This window comes from Malaya genurostris, chromosome 2 (genome assembly GCF_030247185.1).
Source record: "Malaya genurostris strain Urasoe2022 chromosome 2, Malgen_1.1, whole genome shotgun sequence".
NCBI classification, from domain to species: domain Eukaryota; kingdom Metazoa; phylum Arthropoda; class Insecta; order Diptera; family Culicidae; genus Malaya; species Malaya genurostris.
Genome location: NC_080571.1, coordinates 258,741,873 through 258,761,773, shown reverse-complemented (window position 1 = coordinate 258,761,773; position 19,901 = coordinate 258,741,873). Strand labels below are relative to the sequence as shown.

General features: G+C 37.5%; 1 protein-coding gene across 1 annotated transcript in view; it reads right to left on the bottom strand.

Moving 5' to 3' along the window:
* LOC131429679 (zinc finger protein chinmo) overlaps positions 1–19,540 on the bottom strand; it is a 200,650-nt gene extending 181,110 nt beyond the window's left edge. The window contains exon 1 of the mRNA XM_058593968.1: positions 17,627–19,540. The gene's annotated coding sequence lies outside the window, so the exon portion shown is untranslated. The remainder of the gene's footprint in view (positions 1–17,626) is intronic.
* Between the last annotated feature and the right edge of the window lie 361 nt (positions 19,541–19,901).

The following is a 19,901-nucleotide window of genomic DNA, read 5'->3' as shown; positions in this document are numbered from 1 at the left end:
TTTGAATACCATGGAGTAAATAATTTTTATTCTCTCTTTTTGTATCCACAAGTTTTTGTCGTGAATACGACTTACTTTACTATGTGGCGCTTTTTTTAAATTTACCCTGGTGAAATAATGGGTAGAACTTAATCGTGAATATCTCGAGCTGTACTTAACCCAACAACGTAATTTTTCTCCATGCTATCGAAAATATGATCAGTAATTTATGATAAAATTTTCAGTATTGTGAAATAGGCACAACTAAAATTCTAATTTCCTAAAATGTTTGGTATCAACGAGTATCAAAGAGAAAAACTCATGTCTTTTGCTTGTCCCGGACGACGGATTTGATGCAATTGGCGACATTCTCGCGTTGCCTGCTGGGTTGGTATAAAATGTAAAAATTAACACTTTGACTTTGAAGCGTCAGTAAATTAATTATTGAAAAGCTTCTTGATATTTTCTTCAATTGAAATTATTATAATTTTTACCGTGTGCAGGTTCTCTACTCTACTCTTTTTTTTTCTTTTTGTCCTGTTTTAATAATATATGTGTTAGAAAAAGTGTGTCGTGAATTCCTCCTACTTTAGTGTTGGTGCACCGTTACAATTCTGGAGGTAGAGAAATTATCCCTTGCACAATTCACACAATCTATTATCTTATAAGAACGATTTAAAATATTTTGAAGGTTGGAGAAACGTGTTAGTTTCATTCGTATTCACGTCATCCAGTTATATCTCTGACATTACCCAACCACTTTTGTCGTGAATACGACTTACTTTACTTTGGGGAGCCTTTTCGACATTTACCCTGTGGAAGAATGGGTAGAATTTAATCGTGAATATCTCTTGTTGTACTTAACCGACCAACATATTTTTTCGTCGTTGCTATCGGAAATATGATCAGTAATTTATGATAAAAGTTTTGTAGCAACCCACCGCGACTTGAACCGAGAATCATTGGATCACAAGTTCGTCTGATAATCGACTGAGCCACAGAAGCATGCATCTGCATGGCCGGTAAAAGGTGCATTTAAATTCATGCAGTCGCACCTGCTAGTAGAACGCAAGTTACAGTAAAACGCAAGTTACCAGTAAAATTCAAGCTCATCTAACATTAAGTCATTACAAATAAAATTTTCCGTCATTTGACAAATAAGGTCTTTATGAATTACATCGTATGAGAGACTAAGTCACCTGTAAAATTCAATTTTTTTAGAGTGTATATATATATATATATATATATATATATATATATATATATATATATATATATATATATATATATATATATATATATATATATATATATATATATATATATATATATATATATATATATATATATATATAATCTAACTACCAATAGAATCGAAATTTTTCAACTTAAACGTGCATAGCAACAGCATTGAAGTATTAAAAAACCTGTCTCATTTGACCCATGTCAACACCAGCCAATCAGAACGCGTTCTGATGAAAAGAACAAAATATCTGCTGCTGTACAACCATTCGTTCGAGAAAAATGTTCCGAACAGTGCTTAATATCGTAGTGAATTCCACAATTTAGTCCTTCTGAAAGGCAAAAACGAATCCCGTACAGCATCCCGATAGTTTCTTTCAATGAAATGCAAATCCGAAATGAAATAATCGAAATTTAAATTCTATGCGCTGCTATTTTTATAGCGGTTAGGACCGCCCATTAGTTGAAAAGCTACAAACGAAATCAAGTAAAAAGAAACCTCTTTACAAAAATTGGATCAGTTTGGATTCTATCGCCACTACGAGCTGATGTATTGTGTGTCGTTTGCAAAGCTAGTTTCGCTTCCGACAAGAGCGATTACGTCACAGCTGCCAATCGTTTGCATTGGTGAAAAAACAACGAAAAAAGGACAACGGTGGAGAGCATCACACAAAATCAGCCGTTCTAATGGCTCTAAAAGTTTTCTAAAGAACTATTAGGATTTCTTGCTCGCATATCGAAGGTAAATATCCTCAGTTTAGTGCAAATCTAGAACAGTTTGATTAGATTTGTGCACTTTTCGCTGTGTGAAATTCACAGTAATCGAGATCAAGTGAAGCCGTCTTAGTTTTTTGCGAAAAATGCGAGAAAGAGGAATTCTTGCATAATTCATACAATTGATCAACTAATTGATATTCGGAAGTGTTAAGGAACATGTCATTTGTTTTCGTGTTATGTCTCTGACATTACCCACCCGCCTTTTTTTCCGCCGGATTCCACACGGCACCTAAGCTGGTACTGTCCGGAGAAAGATAATACCAATCTCCTAGTGGACTCCAGCCCCTCGACTTCTAGTTCCGATTAAAAAGTTCGGAAGATTTTGACCATTTTTTCCAGTAGTTCCGGAACAAGATATTGGAGACTGGAAGTAAATATTTAAACAGTTTTGAGACAAATTTAGATCCATATTTGCAGTACTTCCGGAACCGCATTCCGGAGACCGGTATAGCCAAAGTCGGTTCGAATGGTCGGCAACTTACATAAACTATATAATGGAATAGTTTTGAGTACAATTTAGAAGATTGTTCCCTTATTTTGATTTTTAGTTTTTGATTACTGTTTCCGGTACTCCCGGAACCGGTTTCCGAGCACCGGTGTATCCGATTTGAGTTTGTATGGTTTTCAATTTACTAGACCTACGAACTGGAGAATTTTATTTTTTTTACAATTTTTAAGAAATTAGCTAATCTTCGCACAGTTTTCTCGGAGATATCTCAACCGATTTCAACAAGCCTAAGCTCTCTAAAAGCTTCTATTGAGTTGTGGTTCAAGTTTGAAGAACAACTGGTTGTCACTTCAGGTTCTGGTAGAAATGACTTTACCGACAAATCGCATTTTTTCTATCTGCGCAATTTTTTCTGAAAGTAATCAATGATGATACTCTTGGTTTCGAGAATTATGACAAATATGCGACGTAAGCGCTGAGGCACATTTTTGTGAACTACCCAATTCAACCTGATTGAATGTGTGTCAAAAAACTGCCTCAATTCGTGTCATAAATTATCTTAATGAAAACAAATTCATTTCAATGAGATTGTTTGAACGACACGAGAAGGGCATTATCACACCAAAAAATGGTTTGTTTATATTTATTTGACTTGTACGTTTTTTGCTTTTCTTCTATAGAAACGATACGTAATCACTGTGAAAGCCAATTAACTCGGAGGGCCGAGGTCCATAAACCATTCGATTCAGTTCGTTGAGTTTGCAAAATCTCCGTGAGTGTATGTGCAAAAAAATATGCACTTTATTTGATCGGATTTGGCTGAATCGACTTTAACAAACTTAGATTAATATGAAAGGCCTTGATTTTCCATAGAATGTTATTGAATTTTATCTGAATCCGACTTCCGGTTTCAGAATTACGGGGTAATATGTGCGAAAAATTTCAAAACATATGAACTCACATTTCTCATAGCTAAGCCGATTTTGAACAAAAATAACCTTTTCCATGTTATTAGAGCCTATCTATATTTCAAATTGATAAAACCAACATGCCAAGAAATTGCTTTCTGAAATTCTATTCAACATATGACAAATTAGTTTCCCAAGCAAGACAAAGTCATCACTGATTAAAAAATCAGATCAACAAAAGATATAGTGTGAAATAAGGACGACAGCAGCAGTAGCAGAGAGCGTCATCGTACAAACATAAAACGCATTCAATCGGGTACACTGACTCACACCAACACACAGAGACACAGAGTCAGAACTGCCTGTGAATGCAGAAAGCTCAGCATCGCACGTGTCCTGTATCGGATCCCCTTGGGATGCAATGCACAGAACGGCCTGACAGTTAACTGCAGTTCATTGCCCTTTGACGTCCAGCGCCAGTGCGTATCAGAAAGCAACGAACAACGAACGCACTTGCCGTAGGCTGCAGGCTAGATCAAAGGGACTGAAGGAATCGGAAATAAAACATCAATAGAAGAAGGATAGCTAGCAGAAAGAGGGCGAAAGCTGTCAGGGCACAGACAGCCTGCTGGGGTGAAATGGCATGCGCGGCCAAAGTGAAAAGAAGAGAAAAAAACACGAAAGATGCATGCACGTACAACAAATGCATCGGCCGAGGGATGTGCAAGCCGGTGGGAAAAAAAGTAGTGAAAATAATGTCGGATATCGGATAAGAGGGTGATATGATCCTGATGTTGATTAGGTCGATGCCTTTCTTCGCAGATATTGCAGCGCAATTGCGTTGTTGGTATTATTGCGTTCGATGAAACTGCTGCTTGGAAGCAGCTAACAAAAAGCTGATCGGTTGAGGGAAACGTTTAGTAAATAGAACAAAACATTATATTGTTTTCTTCGTTGCTATTAAAAACTCACATTATTATCGTCTTAAAAAAGCGCTTAAATTACGTTGCAACTCAAGCGTGGCACCTTGACACGCATCGGCTTTTGGGGAACAAACAACCGAGCGTGGCTTTCTCCACAGGTCACGGTCTCACTCGGTTCCCTTGTGCTACTTCCCTGAGAAAAATTAAAATTAGAAATTAGGGAAGAAAAAATTAGAAATGCAAAAGCCTTTCATGATTCGTCCCTTTCATATGCTAATCGGGAAATTATTCCCTTCATTTCTGCGTCCATGATGCATAGGCGAAACTAGCCCCGCAAGCCACGAATGAATATCCGCGTGTTTCGCTCCCGGTTTAGATTGCTTCGTAGCGTCAGCAGCTCCTGCACCCAGGAAGCAATTCAAACGGCGAGTGGCTTACAATGGCAGCGGCAGTATGTACATATGCAAGGTACGCGGTCACTTCCTGCATAACTCTCCCCTAGCTTTTCTTAGTCGATAAACATTCCACCCGGAACTCGTTCCCAAACGATTCCAATTGGATCCGTTTGTTTTCATTTCTTCCAACGCCAAACAGGCATTTCACGTCGTAATGAGCGAGCACCATCAACGTGTACCCAGAAGGTCCTCGTTTGAATATTCTAATCGACGATGCACTTTCACCCCTCGCTGAAAATGATGGGAAACGGAATTAGACTCGAAATGGGGTTAGCTAGAATAGTAAATTAGACCTCCTAAGACACCGCTGAATGCATTGCACAAATCGCCAAGCTAATTGAATATATCAACTTGTTTGCCGGCCCTGCCTCGTATCCAAATGAATCAGAGGTTGGTAAAAATTCGTTCCTACTGCTCTTACCCCCTCTTACTCACGACTTTCGTCACTACAACAAATCCGATCGAAATTATCTCTGACCGGGCATTGCATAACAACCGCCTAACAACGTTTACGTGTTTGGTTCTCTTTACAGTTTTTTTTTTGTCGGTGGCTCCATTCGTTGCTGATGACGCTGCACGACGTCGGTTCGGGTTTTTCGACAATGCAATTTTTCATTCTGGCCCGACTGCCGCAATTCAACCGAAAAATGTGGATGAATCATTACCGACGGCATGATTTAGGAAAGTACCTCAAAATGATTCGTTGCAACTTTTTTTTGGGATTTTTAATTTGACTATTTTTATGCTAAGATTCGTGCTTTTTAAACTGTACTTAACAACTAGTTCTGATACAGCTTAATAGAATTGACTTTTCTAAATCTAAATCTGTTTCCCGAAAAGAAAAGAAAATTGCTTTTTCACAGCAACGACAAAACTAAATTCTTTCGAGAACAATGATAAAAATGTTTCCTTAATCAATCATTCGAAGAAAAGTCCCATTCGTTATTGGCAAGTGTAGGGGAAGCGAAATACTGCAATGACAATTAACTATTAAAAAAATAAATTCCAGCACTTTTTCTCTGATCCACACGGTATAAAAGTTAATATTTGATTCTCAATAAATTCAGCATTGCTTTCACATCTGGTTGCAAAGACAGTGAAGAAAAAAATTTACGCAAGTCTACCATTCCGGATTATATTAGCTAATGTTTGGTATGCAATGCATTCAGTAAAGACTGTCCCGAAAAGTAAGAGCCATTTTTACACGCCTAAGTTCATTTGAACAACTCGCAACCTAGGACAGGACCAGACAACTGACTTCTTTTTTTCCAGAAAAATATTTCTCTTCTTATTCCGGTTGCTCTCTGATATAAATAATACATTCCTCGCGATCACTGTTTCCATTAGAGAAAATTATTCATTCTAAAAAGCTTCTCCACTTATAACATGCATTTGAAAACACTTTAGACAAATGATATATCAGTAAAAAATATAGCTCTGAATTCATTTTGATCAGATGCTTGTTTTGAAAAAAAACGTTTGGTTGAAACAGTTTTATAAATTTGTTCTAAAACACATTTTTGAGTAATTAATGTTTGCAGCTTTATTAACTAAAGTATACAAAATATTCAATTTGAGAAAAATACTAACATGATCAATATTCTCGTCCATATCACACTTCGTGATTTCAGGCTTTTTATTTGCATCATCCAGTGATTGTTAAACATACTCGGATACTTTCCACTTTTACAAAACTTAAAAACAAATTGAACTTAAATCCCATTGAAATTAATAGTTTTAAAAAGATGATCCGAAAAACAAAATATGCAATATCAAACTACATTGTTACCGACGAAACTGACAACACTTTTTCTACCACCCTGCAGTAATATTAATTTCACCAATTTGTACTTGCTTATGTCAATTTCAACCAATCACGAGCTGGTCCGAAACTGGCAGTCAAAGTGGCCATTACTTTTTACCGCTCAATTTTCTTAGAGATGGCTGAGCCGATTTTAACAAATCTCGATTCGTGTGAAAACTACTATTGGACGATTATTCAAATTCGAAGCTCGAATGGCTGTCAATTCTGGTTCTGGAGATATAATGGTATAAATGACGAAAGCGACCAAACGAGTTGTTTTTTTTTCACCGCTAAATCTTCTCAGAGATGGCTGAGCCGATTTTAACAAATCTCGATTCGTTCGTAAGCTACTATTGGACGATTAATCAAATTCGAAGCTCAAATGGCTGTCAGTTCTGGTTCTGGAGATGTAATGGTATAAATGACGTAAGCGACGCGTTGTTTTTTTTGCCGCTCAATTTTCTCAAAGATAACTCAGCCGATTTCTACACAACTAGGCTCGTTTGGACGTTACTATTGAATTTTGGATGAAGTTCGAAAATCAAATGGTTGTAACTTCATCGGCTGTATTTTCGCGAAGGTGACTCAACGGATTTCGATAAACTTATCCGAAAGTAAACTATGTCAATCAAATTTGGAAGCGTTATGGCGAACATTTCCGGTTCGAGAGATGTAATGTTATATGTGACGCAACCGACAATTTCCAGTGCTTTTCAAAATTTCTCGGAGATAAAAGAATCGAGTTTGAAAGTTTTAGACTCGTTTGAAAGCTACTATAAGGTTATATGATAAGCTCACTATACTAATATGGTCGAGGATAGAATCTAACTAATGTTTAATGAGATTATGTAAATGGAAAGAGAAAGGCTTTATTACACCACTAGATGGATTAAGAAGGGTTTTTCTTATAACGTTCTACCCTAATAGTTAGTAGCCTTTACGGTCAGTAAAGCTTGTCCGAGTTGTGAATCGAACTGTGTAGTAACCGTTTAAGCAGACTCTCGTTAACGTAAGGTCAATCGTACCTGTAGTTTTGTAGAATTTGTTCCTTAAACCACAGCTACAAACAGTCTACCAAACAGAGAACTTCAGCCACTATTTGGTCTTGAAATTATCGTTGACCTTGTCACATTATAATGCGTTATGAAGTTCAGAACCAGGAAGCTAGATTCACACTTTCTTCGTCATCCGTAACAAGACAGTCATATTTGGTCAGTCATTTGTCGTACAGTTTTCGCGCTCTTCTTTTCGACCGGCTTTCCTACTTCTCGTTCCTATTTATGGTTTTTATTACCATGAACGATCTCAGTTCTGTAGCTTTCTTCACTCATAATATACCACGCTTTGATCTTTTTAGCCACATAATCCTTTTTACCTACATGGTTCGGGTTTCACAAATCAACTTAAGAACTGCTTATCGCTGGGATTTGAAATTACCGTTCCGTTTGCTGGCAGATCCTGGTCTCCGATCAAGCGTCGACTGATCCCGAAAGTGTTTTAAAAAACTACACACTTTGAAAAAAAAACCTTGTGAATTCACGTCTTCTGAAACCGACTTATCTGAGTATCAAATCACGTATTTTTACAGTTGATTTAATTCATCAATCATGTATTTTGATGTATTTTCCACGTTCCTGTAACACAGATTTAGGTTATTCATGTAAAAGCCCATTAATTACCTAATTTCGTTATTGTAAAGGCATACGCAGTTTCACGTCACTAGTAATTTCCATTTTTTTCTCTGTGTACTTATTGTTGAACGACTCACTCCGAGTGGTTCTATGTCATGGTGCGACTTCATTTTCAAAACAATGCTTTTGTGTCTACAAACCGTATGTGAAAACGTTCACACTTTAAAAAAATCGTGTGAATTTACATCTTCATAGATGCACAGAAAAGAAGCGTCGTGTGTGTGTGTGTGTGTGTGTGAATGTGCAAAAAATATGCTTGATTTTCTCGGAGAAGGCTACATTGATTATAACAAACTGAGATTCACTCAAAACATCTTACTTTTCCATAGAGCGCTAGTGAATTTCATCCGGATCCGACTTCCAGTTCCGGAATTACAGGGTGATATGTGCAAAAACTTGCAAAAATATGCACTCAATTTTCAGAGACGGCTGAACCATTTTTTACAAACTTTGATTCAAATGAAAGGTCTTAAGATCCCATACAACACTATAGTATGTTATCTTAATACGACTTCCGGTTCCGAACTTAGAGAGTGATAAGTGAAAAAAAATCAATTTCACGAGTATTTTTTTACGTGGTGATGTAAAAACGAATAAAGTTCTTTCGGCTAGCTAGTTCTCATTGTGCATGTTTTGTTATGACCAAAATAAAATTTTTTTGTTTCAATTATAGAGTTTTAACCTTATAGAGTTTTAACCTTAAGGCCAGATGTCTCTTCAGGCCAGAAAAGCTTTTTTACCCTATGTGCGGGGTTGGGGATCGATCCCAGGTGGGCTGCGTAAAAGACATCAACTAACCCATCCCGCCCCATTTTGAGTTCCGATATATAATTTCCCAGTTTCCGGTTCCGGAAGTACCGATTTTTGCAAACTCAGGCTAAAATGAAAGAAAATTTCATCCGAATTCAACTTCCGGTTTCGGTATAACAGAGTGTGTTTAGAATTCCATACCGTCATTTAGAGCGACGGTGCAAAATACGGAAAAATTCTTCTAAACTTAGATCAAAACTTTTTCAGATTGAACTTTGTCCCAGTTGCTGGCTAAACGAGCCGATTTCTGCTAAATTGGTGCTTGGATTCCGGCAAAACCGGAAATGATGGTCAATAACTCTGACCACGGATCGGATTTAACTTTTGTTTTTATTCAAGAATAAATAAAAAGTTTCTCGAAAAATTCTTCATAGTATTTAGGAAAATATGAGTAATTTGAGGAAAACATTATTACACCACTAGTTGTATAAAAACAGGATTGTACAGTGTTACCAGTGTTAAGTATTACCCAACACCAAATCAATCAGACCAACTGTAATTCAATATTTTTTTGAACTATTCAAGAAATTTCTGACAATGCTCCTCTAGGGGAAAAGACTACAGTTTAAATGGATAACTGATTATGTAATTTGCTGTTTTTGAACATGAATTTTGATCAATATCGTAAATTACGAAAAAAAATTCATCCTTCGAATTTAAATGAAATTTAAAGTGTCTAATATGAACAAAATTGAACTCGAATGCAGTTGAACCACTTATTACAACGTTAAACATTGTTTTTCAACAGACTTTAACATGTGACCGTTTCGTTTTCGTTTTATTAAAAGATCCAATCCAACCGTCTCACCATCGTTTTTTTTCATGAGTGATAGTAATCGAAACAAAAAATAAACTGAGTCGCAAATTTGTTGAAATGCGAATAACATTCGTTTCCCTATGGCCCGACAAAACTGAAATATCATCGGCTCGAATTTTTATTTTTATTTTCATTCTTTAGTACAACGAAGATCTATGAAATTTGTCCATAAAGAGTGTCTAAAATATGATAAATCAACGTTACTATACTTCAGAACTACTTTGGAACGAAAGAAAGAATACGATTGTAGCTGCTGTTCAGTATGTGTAGTAAAATGAACATGCATTTCGTTTTCACAATTTGTAAGAGGAGTGCGAGTTCATCAGTTGTGAATGAAAACAAAATACTCAACAGATTTTCTTTTACCGAGATCGCTCATATTCACACTATTTTCTGTTTATTTACAATAGTCAACACTGATAATCTTTAACAGCTTTTTGAATCTATTCAATCTAATAATATTCAGGACCATTTGGAAAGCATAGACAGTAGAAAAAATGTTATGCTTGGGCATTACGACATTGTTTAGATGGGATGAGACAAGTGATTGAACAAGGAATTGCTTTTATCATGTTTTAAAATTATTAGGTGTGGGATTGTTTCTCCAGAACACTAAAAATCAGACGGCTACTAAAAGCTGGGTATGCTGTTCGATTGACGGACAGGAACCTAGAGAGAGCAATTCTTGGATCTGATCCGGTTGGGACAAGAAGAAGTAGAAGAAGAGGAGCGCAGTGATCAAGCTAAGTCGACCAAATGGAGGAAGATCTAAGTAGTATCCGTGCCTTGAGTGACTGGCGAAAAGCAGCCATGGACTGAGCTAGTTGTAGACGTATGTTGTATACAGTAAAGCTCAGGACTGTAGCTGCTAGGTACGGCAAGTTTCAAACAAAATTGATAATTTCAGGACGAATATATTAGTTCGCAATTTGGGTATTAGATTGAGCGTCAATTCCAAATATATGGTGGATAGCTTGAAACCACACAACGAGTAACTGATTGTTTCAAACACCACAAGTCAAATCAAGTTCGGTTTGGAATGCATCACGATCTGATCAAATGCATTCGATTACTGGGGTCCTTCCAGTTCAGGAGCTGAACATACGACGGCTGCTTGCCAAGAGCAGTGACACATACAACCTTGGCCCAGAGTAGCGCCATTATAAATCAACACTTAAAATAACAGACTACGCATCAGAAGCTTGATAAGTATTACGGAAGCTGCAGTGCATTACAACCAAAAGTGTGATGCAAGAATTCGAACTTCTTTCGTAGCGAAATAACCGACGTAGCGAATCTTGATAACTACGTTCGAAATGATTCCCAAAGCAACTTGCAACTTACCGTGGCTTGATACCGACAAGTATTGTTCCTTATCACTTGCCTACACCGTTAGAGTATTAGAAGCCACGTGTATTACCGAAGCAAAACTCGTACCTCCCACACTAAACGCACCCCCGAAAGAATTTCCTATATCAGATGAAGCTAACCACCGGAAACTCTGATATCTGAAAGTTATTGACGAATGCAAAGTAATTCAGATGATTAATAATTTTGGTATTCCATTTAGAATATTAGTAATTTACCGCCCAAAAACAATAAGAACTATTCCCGCAGTACCGATTTCCGCTCCGTGAGAGTCGTCCATCGCCCATTTTGCGCATTCTTTGGTTTTCACTTGCTCTCACGCAGCAGCTGGGGGTGCTAATGTAAACCGTTCTGCCTACACCTGAATCAGTTCCAAGCAAAACCACCTAATCATCCGACCGAACAAACCCCCCCTCCCCGACTTTCCTACTGATGGAAGAAGGTTGGTCAATGGGTTGGAAGACAGTAAACGAAAATAAAAAAACATGCGTTTGCAATCTGCGTCTGACATTTAGGTGTGCGAAATAGCCCCTCGCACACACACACACGCGCACGTGATCATAGGATTTGTGAGGCTATCACGAAAAGTAGTATAATTATCAAACGTGTGTATAGAAACGGTCAGATATCGCGCATTCCGCGTAAACAGTGCGTAAGTGTGCGCATTTTTTTTTTATTATCTCGAGACTGCACTCGACCCACGAAAATAAATCTTTGAACGCGTCATGTGCCAAAAAAACACACATTCACGCAGCATGCCGCGTAGACCGGTGTTACAGTAGGCCAATACGTTTTTTTTAATTTCTCGGTCTTTACTTGTGGTAGAAAATCGGACTCACGGAAAACTGGTTGAATAAAAAGCCCCGAGGCCAATAAAATGTGCGTTTTTGAAATTAGCTGTCGTGTGCAATTTCAGATCTGATAATAAATTCATAAACTTTAGAAATCTTTCTCGGTGGCAAAAATACACGGAACAGTACTGTTCGAAATGATGTCAGGAAATAAACGACGAATTGAAACGATTACGTTTCCTGTCCGATGACGATTGTTACGTCAAATGTAACGAACTCTCAGTTATCAGACGGACCAATGGGTATGAGTTCTGAGTTCACATACAATCGGTAAACTTTTATTCTCCCAACGTTGGCAACACTTTTATACACATTCTGTCAAATTTTGACGCATATCGTATTAGTTTTTGTTTGGCGTCTATACAAAGAAGTTGAAAAATTTTCGTGTGGCGGTTTTTATAATGGATGCAAGAACCGGATAAAATCATTTGTTTTGGAAATTGTTGTCCGGTTTTTGCATTCAAAGTTTCTCTTCCTAATTCTTGCCAAAAAAGTCGTTTTCAAACAATTTATGCATTGCAAAATCCTTTGTTCGGTTTTTGAACTCAATGTTTTTATCCGGTTTTTGCAATTAAAAATACCGGTTTTTGCAATCAAAAATACCCAACTAAGTTGCATTTATCCGAATTTTGCATTCAGCAGATCGTATATAAACCAATCACATATAAAAAAGTACTTAAAAATTTACTCAACGGTTGAGTTTTGTTTATTCAACTTTGAGTTAAAGAGGTTACCTAATTTCAACTTCGCGTATTGAACTGCCTGGTTATTTTTGCTAATTGTTTGCTGATAACAATGAAAAGTAACATTTAAAAATAAATCAAAAGTAGGTAAAAACCACAATCGTTGATTATTATTTCGTCTTCGTGTAGGAATGCAGTTTGAAATCACCTCAATTGATGCTGTTTGTTACTCAATCACACCGGTGTCGAAAATAAGTGCAAGCAGCCATTTGCTATTCTTAGGTTGATGTCAGAGTGAGCGCGGAACGCGGACCGAAGCGAAGCGATTCAATGCGATGTACTGTTTTCGCATCGCTTCGCTTTGAATCGCTTCGTTTCGCTCCGCGTTCCGCGCTCACGCTGACATTAACCTTATTCAAAATTCGAAGAAATTCACCGCTTGAAAAACTAAGAGTAGTTTCTTCGAACAGTTTTCACAAAACTGAGTTGCGTTTGCACTTAGTAACGAGAGAGTGAGTGAATCCAATATGAGATTGGAATCGAAACTAACTCGAATTTCAGTTCAATGACGTTGGAACTTGGTTCGAAAGTTACTTCAAACAATCGATTCGACAGCAAATAAGGTGAAAATTGGGTTAAGTTTTGCATCAAGCAAAAACGACAGAAACGTTTTTCCTAAAAATTTGACATAGATAAATCGATACAACAATAGTAGGCGCTCTATGAATTATGCAATTTCTGTCAAACCACAAAGAAGCAAATATGATGGTGTCGAATATTTTCTTTGTTTTGCTATGGATTTGTTCTTCTATTGCCATTGGTAAAACTATTCATCATGACGAAATCAGTCAAAGTGTAACGCTAAGTGAGTCGAAGTTATCTGAAGATTCCAAAGAAAGGTAAAAGCAACTACAGAAGTGTTTTCACTTGGTAGGAGTAAAATTTCTCTGTCCTACACAGCTATTTCTACTCCCGGCAATTCCGATCAAGAAGACAAACTGATCTTGATTCAAAATCCCTCAACATTGAAGGAACTGTACCCGCGGATTTAGTCTCAATATCTACCACCGAGTCTTAGGAAACAGGTGCATCTGAGGAAGAATTACCTCTACCACCGCCCAAATTGCCGAACAATTTTACCTATGCTATGGATCCTATTCTCCTTCCGATTCCAACCAAGCGTAAGAATGTTCAGTCAATGTGTAAAAAAATATGAAAATGTTAAATTATGTAATAAACATACTATGAAATCTTCGCTGTCCTATAAAACATTTCAGTATCCAAAAATTTAACCTTAGCGCATTGTTTTCCACAAAAAAAAGACTCCCTGCATCGCATCTACTACCGTATCCCTATTCATTTTAGTTTCCATATTTATTTCAACAATTTAGAAGCATCATTTAGATTGATCTGCTATCTGTACCGGAAAAGTGATTAGAACTTATGAGGCATACCTTACAGTTCCAGGAAATTAACTCTTTCCTCAAGTTTCCAATGCAAAAACAATCTACGATTTATTTGCAGAGATCTATGAGCAAGTCTAATGCAGTTTATCATAAGAGCGGCGTCGACTTTGCGCTTGCGGCACAAGTAGCAAAATGAGAGGATGCGAATGGTTTATTTTCCTTATGGTTCGTTAAACTCTATTCAACTGCATGTGTTTCTCAGCCTTTCTCACATAGAAAAGATATGCGATGACAGTGAAAACCAATTTTTTAATCGACGTCTGGAGGCCCGTATGTCTTACACCATTCGTCGAAATAGCAAAATACCAGTGTAGGTGTGTATGTATATATAGAAGGGAAATGTGGACTAAATTTTTACTTAATAGCGGTAACAATTCACACAAACTTAGATTCAAATCAAAGGTTTTATGATGACATAGCGAGAAATTGAATTTTATCAGAACCCGGTTCCCGGCTTCGGAATTACGATGTGATATGTGCAAAAATATGAAATAAATGAGAATTCTCATCTCTTAGAGATGGCTTATCCGATGTGCACCATAATAAATTCAAATGCAAGGTCTTCTTACCCTAATAAACTTCTGGATTTTATTCGGATCCGACTCCCTGCTCCGAAATAACAGAGTGTCAAAAGCATCAATTTTAAGAGTTTGTTTTTATAAGTGACAATGTAAACAAAAGCGAAATTTTCAGCTCTGATCAGTTGATCCTTGTAACGGTTCTCGATTATCGGTTCCGGAAACAACAGAAGTATTTTTCAAAGAACATCCGCAAACTCATGTCTGTATGCAAGATCCTAAAGTCCTGGCCGCCACCTGACCGATATCATACATCCAAACATCTTATCTGTCCCTCAAACATTAGTGTTTTCGCTTTATACCTCTTCTTCCGCTCAATCACTGAGTAGGAAAGTATATTTATAATCGCTTGACACCTTCTTTAATGGTGCTAATCGCTATCCAAACATTTCAAAAATGGGCCAAAAAAATTAACTTCGACATTACTGATCCTTGAAATCCGGATCAGGATGCACTGGAAGTAGTGGTCAAAAAACATCAGAACTAAACTCACATCGACTTCACAGAAATGGATTTTTGCATGCTTAGATCCAAATGAATGGTCCGATAGTACTATAAATTGTTATTCAATTTTATATGAATTCGATTTCAGGTTCCGGAATTACCGCTCAATAAGTATTGGAAATTGCAAACAAACATTCTGGGAAGCAAAGTATGAACGAGATATACAAACAGGTCTAAAAAAATCAAATTTGTAGATCTTACAAGTTGATGACCAAATCTCATGATGACTCACTTTGCATATATCGGCCCTTGGTTTCCGGTTTCGTAATCACCATAAGTTAGGAACATCACTAGGTGGATTGCAACTGGTTTTCGCATGATATTTCCGAACAGTATTAAATCACACCGATTGAAGCATATAAGTAAAGAAACAACCAACGTTTTAGAGAACCAAAAAAATAGTAGAGTGGGTAATGTCAGAGACATAACTGGATGACGTGAATATAAATAAAACTGGAAACTTCTGAATATCGTTCTAATTGGTTGATTGGTTATGTGTATTTGTTAGGTTTGTTTGTGAAAATTGTAACTAAAGTGAAACATATTCTCACACACAAATTAATAAACAAAACAGAGAACAAAAAATGTACTAGCTGCTGAACGTTTGAATGCAGAAATAACGACACGATTTTGTTCGGCACGTCAGTATAGGCATTGCACTTCGATGTAAATCAAAGGTGTTCTGCAAATAGCAGAAACTTCAAGTCTTCATAGCGATTTAAATTGAACTGCCGCGTTTTGCATCAGGCAGTTCAATTTCAACTGCTATGCACTGATGAGTCAAAGCCGAAATAGTTTAATTTAAAGTTGAGTTTTGGACAAAGAAAAGGTTTTCTTCATAACGAATTATGTATGCAGCTAATAGTCATAGGCTACCAATGATGTACACGGGAGCCTTGTGTATTGGCCGAGAGGCATACAAGAAGGTATAGCTTTCTTCAAACACATGCGTATGACTTTTGGGATACCAAGAAATAATTCGGCCATACATCTTGTATAAAAACGATAGCATCTCCAGAAATAAATAGAAATTCATCGTGTCCAGCTAAAGAAACACGTACTGCTATAGCATTATCTTCCATACAAACGTGTATAGTGTATATCCTGATTTCATGTACAAAGTTGCTGTCTTTCGTAAATTCCATTGTTTTGCTCTCCTTATAGAATTGTGTACACTTGAGTATTTTTAATGCGGGGGATACGTAATCAATACCCGATTAATTAATTAATCATGTTTTTATTTAGCCCAGTTTATAATTTTTTGGAGCCGTTTGGTCCGGGGCTAAAAACAGGGACCCGATACCCGGTTCCGTAATTACATGCCAGTGAGCTTTAATTGTTTTAAACAGTCTTAATATAGTCGCTGCGACGATACAAAATATGTACAATTGGAACAAATTTTCCAATTTTTTTTTTTCCTAACCAAAACCGGGGACCGACAGCCAAAGTAAATCAGCAAACATTTACTTCGGCTGCCGGTCCCATGTTTTGGTTTAGAGAGTCCCAGGAACAGTGGTCAAAAACTCCGAAATTAAACCCTCAGCGATATCTTATAGATTCCAGTTTGCTCGAACTTCGATTCAAATGTTGCCTTGCATCGTACGCTGCGATTTCACATTATCCGAATTCAATTCTCGGTTCCAGAGTAACAAATTTATGAGTGTGGTTGCTTCAAAATAGTCACTACGGAAAAGATACGAGAAATCTGAAAAAATCCCACTGGTTTATTGATACCGACTATGGAAGTCTTAGAAGTAGCGAGCGACCATAAAAGTCCGAAACGAAAGGAACACTAAATTGTATACGATTTTTAAATCGATCGTAATAAAACATGAACTTTTCATTAATCGCTCACAATTTGTGTCGTATGTCTGAAATAGTTATTATAAGCAGCAAATCACACTTTTCATTTTTGAGACTGATAATAAATTTTGGTGTTTCTAGCAGTTTTTGTTGGAAAGTGAAATTTTTGTTAAAGGAGTGATATTATAGTATGGTTTGCTAAACTAATCACTGAAAACATAACCCTTCATATTCATTACATTTATATCGTATAGCCAGGTAGTAGGAAAGCAAAGTAGTTTAGAAACTTAGTTAAAATGAGAGAAAATTAAACTGTTTTTCAATACATCAGGTTTCTACCAGCGAAGTCACTTTCAAGAAAAATCAGCTATGTTTTCAACCAACAATGTAAACTTAAAAATATTCAAAAACAAAGTTCCTTGAAAATACACTTCGAATGTCACCTACAATAATTTTCGAATATTTCACATTAACTGCAATAAACCTTAGAAGAGACTGAATTCAAAAAAAAATCCTTACCTTCACAAAATCTCGAACAGCTGCACTCGTATTTTCGAAAGCCCGTCTATTTTGTCAACGCGAACCGAAACAAGCGCAGAGCTCTACTAAAACTTTTGGATGATTTTTTTTTGATAACCAATTGATAAACTTCGTTTGTTTTGGGTGTATTTTCGTTTTCAAAATAGATTTCTGTTTAGAGAAATTTTGATATCAAACTGTACCGCGTTTGCGTTCTTTTACTAAGCCGAAAATGTTAATTTTGAACCGAAAGGTGTGCTTCTACGTTATGTTTTTCGATCGAAAAGTTCTACATCGAGCTTCACATTTGTAATTTTGGTCGGGTTGGTTGTTCCTTGGCAACTTCCGGTTGGATATTAGCCATTCATTGAAAACTGCGGCTGCTGCAACGCTGGACGTTCATGTAAATGCCGTTGCTGCTGCGACTGATGCTACTGCTGCTGCTGCTGCCGCTGCGGTTGATGCAGCTTCCTGCAGAACTGATAATTTTATGCGAGAATTTCATCGGCGAGCACTTGACCTTACTGGTTTTATTGAACATTTTTTTCCCTAACATAAACTAGCTGGAAATTGTATGTTCTTAATTCCCTCTCGTGATTATAGCAATCTAATGATTAATTTTAAACTTATTCACTTCCAAAATGTACACTTTTATACACACTGCTAAATTTTGCTGTTCGACTATAAATCTACGATTTCTTCGTTTGCTTTACAAACTCTTGAATTTAACTGCTCCGTAGACAAGTTCCGTTGACTACCTTCTATTCGCTTTTTTTTTCTCTTTTCGTACAACTTAAAAAAATCCGAAATTTGTGAATTTTCACCACTTTTTATGCCGAAACTTTTTTTTCGCGAAACCAAAGAAAACCGCCAAATTGCTATCCTTAGAACTTCACATGGAAATTTTTTTCTATCATTCAACTTCCAAAACCACTTGCCATCCCACGGGAGGATGTTCAATTGAACAGCTTGCGTTTCTGCGCCAAGGCCTGGCGGGGTCCGGAATTCAGGTTTACAACTTCCTCGATTGCTGCACGAAAACGAACTGCCGGTTGCACCCTTGCACTTGTGCAAACTCGGAAAACTCAGATTTCTCCTGCAGCACCCACCAGGCGGACGAGGCACTGAACGTTAGTGGGCTGCTGATGTGTGTCTGTGTTAGGGGAGGAAAAAGTGCAACACCCCCAAAGCAGAACAGAAGCTAGGTTTATGCTGTTTTTTTTTTGTTCGGTTTTTCTTCTGCTCGTTTTACTTTAACTTAGCACTGGTTTGTGAAGGATGGCTGTTCACTATATAAAAACTATCGTAGGTAATCGTATATCTCAGGATCACACACAGAATTTCCTTCCAATGATTCTTATGTTACGGTTAGAATGGTCCAAGATTCTGAAAATGGATATCCCGCCACCCTTGGAAGCTACTTGGCGTAATCTTGAGGTTCCGGATCACACTGTTCACTTGTTCGTTGCACAACGCTACTGGTTCAGTGCCGCAAAAACGCGGCAAGTTCTGCGCAAATCACTTGTTTACTAAATGAACTAAACTTATTTTATTCTCTCCATGTCCAATAGTGAATTTTTATCCACTAACAAACCCGGTTATCACAAAACTGTCTCTCGGATCCTGAGCCCGAAATGCACTTTGTCGATAGCGTGCTCCAGTTGCCTTACTTTCAATTTTATTTTATTTTTTGTTGATGCTGCGAATCTATGTGTTTTGTTTATGTTTTGTTAGTTCACCTTTTTTCTATTTGCAAATTTCGTTATTCCAATAAAAATTCCGCGCAAAATAGTCGGTTCAAACGGTTTTTGGTTCTTTTGATTTTTCTTCGAAGTGCACACACAGAATACACGGTTTGCTCCCGAGCACCTCCAAAAGCTAGGGCCGAATAGACAAATATGAAAAGTGTAAGCTGCGTTTTGGCAGAGCGTGGCCCCGGCAGTCACTCACTACGCCGCATGTACACACCGACCATAGGCTGCGACCATCAAAACGCGCTGAGCGCACTCCTCACACACCACCACAAGCACGGTGTCGAAAACCCCCGAAAAAATAACCCTCCAGCCTGTCAGCCTATCAACTGCTGCTGCTACTGCTGCTTAGAGTATTTTTTGTGAGTCCTCTTCACAACGAGTGGCCTATGTGAGTATGGGTATCTGTGTGCACCAGGGTTGGCTGGTGGGTTTGACGGCGGCAGAACAAAAACCGCGCTCGGGTAATAAAAGACAAAATGCGTGTGAATGAAATGCGTTTACTGCCCGTGAGAGAGCGGCCG